The sequence below is a fragment of the Python bivittatus genome, unplaced genomic scaffold (assembly GCF_059951505.1).
Source record: "Python bivittatus isolate LINGU-HERP-01145 unplaced genomic scaffold, Pbiv_v1 ctg000080_np1212, whole genome shotgun sequence".
In the NCBI taxonomy this organism is placed as follows: domain Eukaryota; kingdom Metazoa; phylum Chordata; class Lepidosauria; order Squamata; family Pythonidae; genus Python; species Python bivittatus.
In genome coordinates, this window is record NW_028277035.1 from 22,620,012 (window position 1) to 22,626,011 (window position 6,000).

Below are 6,000 nucleotides of genomic sequence, written 5' to 3' on the forward strand. Positions count from 1 at the left end.
CAGAAGGTAATTAATCAGCAACATTCAATATGTATATTGAATATTGTGAAGATGATGGAACTTGCAGAGATGGCTAAATTGATTAGAGAGAAAAACAATACAGTATCTACATTTATGGCTGACTGGAAAACCCTTATAGACTTTTTGGATAAAACAGAAAAAAATGCATTTATGAATTGTAATTTTCATAATGAGAAAAACATTGGATAACAGAAAAAGTGAGCTTTTTTAATTATAGAGTAAGAGATAATTTTGTAATCATACTTGTATTTGCTGCAAAGGAAATTGGAAGTTTCTTCTTTCTATTTCTTTTATTATTTCTTTCTGTACTCTTTTTTCCCTTTTTTCTCTTTGTTTTCTTTATTTCTGTATTAGTTTGTATTCATTTTTATGTTCTATTAAAAACTTTTAATAAAAATTAAATATAATCTTGTCTTGTCTTGTCCATTATGATTTGTTCCAGTAGCCCACTTATTGTCAGATTGTCCTCGTTCCCCAACATCTGGTGTGGACCTTGTTAATCTGGGTGACATCCAAGCTAGTATGACTCTCTTAGTTTGTGTCACTCTCATATTCGAGGTAGGCAGTTGAAGCGTTAGGGGGTCTTTGCCCAAGGACCCATCCTGGTAAGGTAGGTACCAACCTGGATTTGAACCCTGGTCTCCTGCGTCAAAGGGCAGTGCTCTAACCACTACGTTATCCAGAGAGAAACTAGAGAGGATGTGGAAAGTCAAGGCCAAAGTGGTCCCAATAGTGGTAGGAGCACTCAGGGCTGTGACTCCTAAGCTGGGAGAGTAGCTCCAGCAGATCCCAGGAACAACCTCAGAGCTCTCTGTCCAGAAGAGTGCAGTGCTAGGAACAGTTAAAATATTGTACAGAATGCTCAAACTCCCAGGCCTCTGGTAGAGGACCAGAGATTGAGGAAGACACCTACCACTCATAGGGGTGAAAGGGGATATACAGATGAAACCCAGAGTATCCAGGAGTACATCAGTAAGATGGCACCCAAACATGAGCTGCTGAGAGAATGCCTCAGGCAGCAGCAGACATGGGAGGAAGTTCAAGTGGAGGAAATGCCATGGCAAGTCAAGCCCCTGCATGGGATGTACCATCAACAGATAGCTGAGGTGGCTGACATTGGGAAATCCTATCAGTGGCTGGAAAGGGCCGGACTAAAAGACAGCACTGAGGCACTGATCATAGCAGCACAAGAATAGGCACTAAGCATCAGATCCACGGAAGTAGGGGTCTACCACACTAGACAGGACCCAAGGTGCAGATTGTGCAAAGAGGCCTCAGAGACAGTCCAATACATAGTGGCAGGGTGTAAGATGCAGGCAGGAGCAGCATATACTGAACGGCACAACCAAGTTGCTGGCATTGGGTACAGGAACATCTGCACAGTGTATGGGCTAGAACCCCCCCCCAAGTCCAGATGGGAGATTCTATAGAAGTCATGGAGAATAACATGGGCTAAGATCCTGTGGGACTTCCAGATCCAGATGGACAGGCAGGTACTGGCCAATCAACCAGACATTGTGGTAGTAGACAAAGACCAGAAGACAGTGGTAGTGATAGATATAGCAGTGCCAAGTGACAGCAACATCAGGAAGAAGGAGCATGAGAAGCTGGAGAAGTACCAGGGCCTGAAGGAGGAACTAGAGAGGATGTGGAAAGTAAAGGCCAAAGTGGTCCCAGCGGTGGTAGGAGCACTCGGGGCCGTGACTCCTAAGCTGGGAGAGTGGCTCCAGCAGATCCCAGGAACAACATCCGAGCTCTCTGTCCAGAAGAGTGCAGTGCTAGGAACAGCTAAGATACTGTGCAGAACCCTCAAACTCCCAGGCCTCTTGTAGAAGACCCAAGATTGAGGAAGACACGTGCCACCCATAGGGGTGAGAGGGGAATTTTTTTTATTTATATATATATTATAATGCTGACATGCAGAATAAAAAGTTCAGAACGATAGTTGTTACTGCACTGAGGAAATATAATTAGGTATTATGTTAAAAGCCCTTAAGAAGGATAATGCAATCTTCATTGCAGTGATAAGGAACTGATACGGATATAGCTTATTATTATAAATTAAGTTTTTAGGGGAAACTGGGGAAATGACCAAGAAACATACAACAAAAATATAACTAACTGCATTTACTGAAGTAATACGTAATAAATTATTAAATGGGAAAGATATTGCAGGAAAACCAAGAAGTAATGTGAAATAATCTGGTCTGTGTTTTTTAAAGGTGGGTAGGAACATTGTTTTAGGTTGCTAGGAATATTGACGTTTCCACTGTTTTATCAAACTGACTTGAGACCTTTAACCTTCTATGCATGAGAAAACTTTATGTAATTTGAAAAACCAGCCACATATTCAAGTTATCCTACTGTCTGCCAGAAAAGAAAGCTTCAGAGATAGACCATGCCAGAGACTGGAGACAAATGATGATACACAGAAGCTATGCAAACTGGCATTGATTTGGTGGTTCTGCCCCTGTAAAAAAAAAAAAGTCAACAGAACAAAAATCAAAAGGCAATGCTTTTCTTGTTCTTGCATATCTATGTTGAGAAAAGTATTGCTGATTAAATTTGTAACTTGCTTTTCCAGCGACAAACACATCTAACAATATTGAAAAAAAAACACTAAAAACATCCTTAAAATTTGGAATGCAGTTGCTAGCAGCCCAATTAACCTAAAAAGAAGAAACTGGTATAAATGATAGGAAATTTTAGGAACTTGCTGCAAAGCTTTGTGAACTGGCAATACCTATAAAATTGTAGGTTGCAAAAGACCATTTCCTTAGCTCTGTTGTTTCAAAGTTGAGGTGAACCTATTCACTTCCTTTCCTGTAAATTGGCATCAAACTCTTTCTCCAGTCTCTTTATTTCCAGCGCATCTGTCTTGTTTTGCTGCCATTCTTCTCAGTTCTGTCTTCCTTCTGCCTTGCTTTACCGGTGCTTAATCCTATATTGATTTTTTTTAAAATTTGATCCCTGCCTGGGGATGTCAAAGTTCAATCTCTTCCCTCTAAATGTAGCCCTTCAGTATCTATGTGATTTTTTTTTCAGTCATTGGCAATGGCTCATCTCAAACAAGGATCTGTAAACATGCAGTAATAAAATCATGGAGGCTGCCTGTTCATCAAATCTTACATTTCAGGTAATTCCTCAATCAAAAAATCTTCAATAATTTGTTCAGTTCTACTGAATGTATTATGTTTCAAACAAATATGGAAAACATAAGGTACTTGATGCAGACCTAGATTTATTCTGGCTTCAAACATTGTGCTAAGCCTGGCTTTGTTTTAACCATTGCCAAGTAAGTAATACTTTTATAAGTTTGTAAGTTTACTCACAATATCATGGCAAACTATGAACATTGAGTTAATGTACTTCAATAAAGCACATGTTTTTAAAAAAGCCTAAAACAAATCATGTTATGGCTTGGCCTCATTTGTGAATCCAACCTTAATGAAAGGTGATTGTTAAAAAAAAGTTAACTTTTTGTGAAAATAAGACATTCTGAAAGCTAATGATATGTTAAGTAAGCAAACTGGACATGGCATAAAGTGAGCCATCCTGTTCAATTATTTGCAAACAGATTTGAGTCAGAGACTTGTTTCTAAATAGCCTGAAAGGACATATTCCAGGGATGGGGTGAAGTTCCTTCAGTTTAGTTTTAAATGTAAATTCTTCTCCTTTCACAATTCTGAGCCCACACATGAATTATAACTTAACCATTACAGTATTCTAATTTGTGCTTTTTCAAATTTGGCATATGATTCACTACTAAAATGTGTATCATAGGGGAAAGGCTGTATAAAATGCATATATGAATGAAAATAATCTAAAACTTAAAATTATATACATTAAGAAAATGGTTTCTAGAAATTGTATATATGAGGCAGTTACAAACAAAAATCCACTAATATATATACACATTTCTGTGCAAACTTCAGAGCTGATGAATCAATTTCAATAGTCACAAAATAAGGAACAGATAGAAGCTGAATTCACCATATTCCCCCATGCTTTGCCTCCTCAGTGTGGATTTCCAGCATCTGCACCCACGTCTTTCTGCTCTTGCAAGGGCTCGTGTGAAGCAGCTAGAGCGGGAGGCAGTAGAAGAGACCCTTTGCAGAACATTCCCCACCTATCAAAGGACCCTGGGACTATAATTCAGACTTCTGCAGTGGGAACACAGCATTCTTTGCCAATGCCATTTCCCTTTTCTGACAATAAATCCCAGACACACGTATTGTTCTTGGATAGCTCTAGAAAATTATCCTTTCCTCTGTGTGGCTTTCTTGCTTGCTTGCTCCAAGAAGGTTTACCACACCTCCAAATGTAAACACTGTCAAGACACACCACTAGTAAACACACCTGCTGCCAGATGGTGTCTGAAGACTTTTGAAAATAATCCTTACATTTTGTGGCATCATAGAATTTCCTTGTTTAACCCTGACTCACCTGTATTGTTTGCTTTTCCTTCAGCTGTCGTATTTTCTTGATGGAGTACTTCTGCCTTTACAGCTGTATTGTAAGTAGACAATCAGCTGGTGAAATTTTTTTGCAGTATAGAGGTGGAGTTTTAAGGAAACTTTGGGGATTCTTTTCATGAAGCTGACAAGCCCTCTTAACGGCCTCAGGATAAGAGAAAATTCTTTGTCCCTTAAGTTTATTATTTAAAGCTGAATATAATAATCTCTTTTAGCAATGACCCAGTAAACAAACAAAGGCCAACACAATGAAAAGGTATTATTTAAAAATAAAATGGAATGTTACTCTAGATCACAACTCATTGAATCATAGAAATTGAAGGAACTAGGTATTCTTATATTCTTTAATTCTGTATTTGATTTGTGTTTTCTAAATGAAGAACTTGGCATTTGCCTCTGTTAAATTTCATTCTGTTACAGCTCATTTCTCTAAACTATCAAGATTGTTTTGAATTTTATTTCTGTCTTCTAGGATATGAGCTATCCAATGTTGTATCATCTACCGATTTCATCAGCTTTCCTTCCACTTCCAGAAGTAAATAATATTGAAGAGCACAAGGCCCAGCACTGAAATTTGTGGCACCCTTTTCAACATCTCACTCCAGTTTAATGGGAAACCATTGATGAGCACTCTTTCTGTACTGTTTCAAGCTATTTAGGCACCTACTTAGTTGGCTTGTCATCCAACCCATGCTTACTAAGTTTGTAAATCAGAATATTATGTGGTATGCTGTGAAATGCTTTGCAGATAATAAGATATATTACATCTAAAAAAATTCTATAAGGAAGTTACCTAGTCAAAAAATAAGGTAGGGTCAATATGACAAGACATATTATTGACTAATCCACTTTGACTTCTGAGAATCACCTCATTGTTTTTAAGTGTTTCCATTATTATAATGGAAGGTGAGATATTCTATAAATAATCATATAAGCAACTCAGAAACAAATTTAAATAAAGCTAGTCTATGTTCATACTGAAAATTTCCTTTAGTGTAACATGCCTAGCACACCAAGTTATTAGATACTTTACAAAAGTAGATTAAACATAACTGTTTCATAAAGCAACCTTTCTTAACTAGTATCTTCTAATTGTGTTCAACTAAATTTTTTCATTATGACTGAGTACACTATGTAAAAGTCCAACGCGTCCGGTGGCTAGCAAAGTTCTTGATATTCTTTCTGCTATTACCATTTCAGACAAGTAGAAATACTATATGGTTTATCAAGCCTTTGAATCATAATATATAAGTTAGGGAAGTAAGATACAAATTGGGCAGACTTATTATAGATGTACCCTTTCTATTTATGGGAAAATAAACCATTAAATCAATCTGATGCAAAGAAAACAAAAGAAACCAGAAATTCTGTGGGAAGGATTCTGTAGGAAGGATTTGAATGAATATCACTGAGTGTGGCTTTTATGTCACTTATACAAAGGCACAGCCTTAATGATTTACAGTGACATTTCAGCCAACCAACCAATATTGCTTTGTATATATTA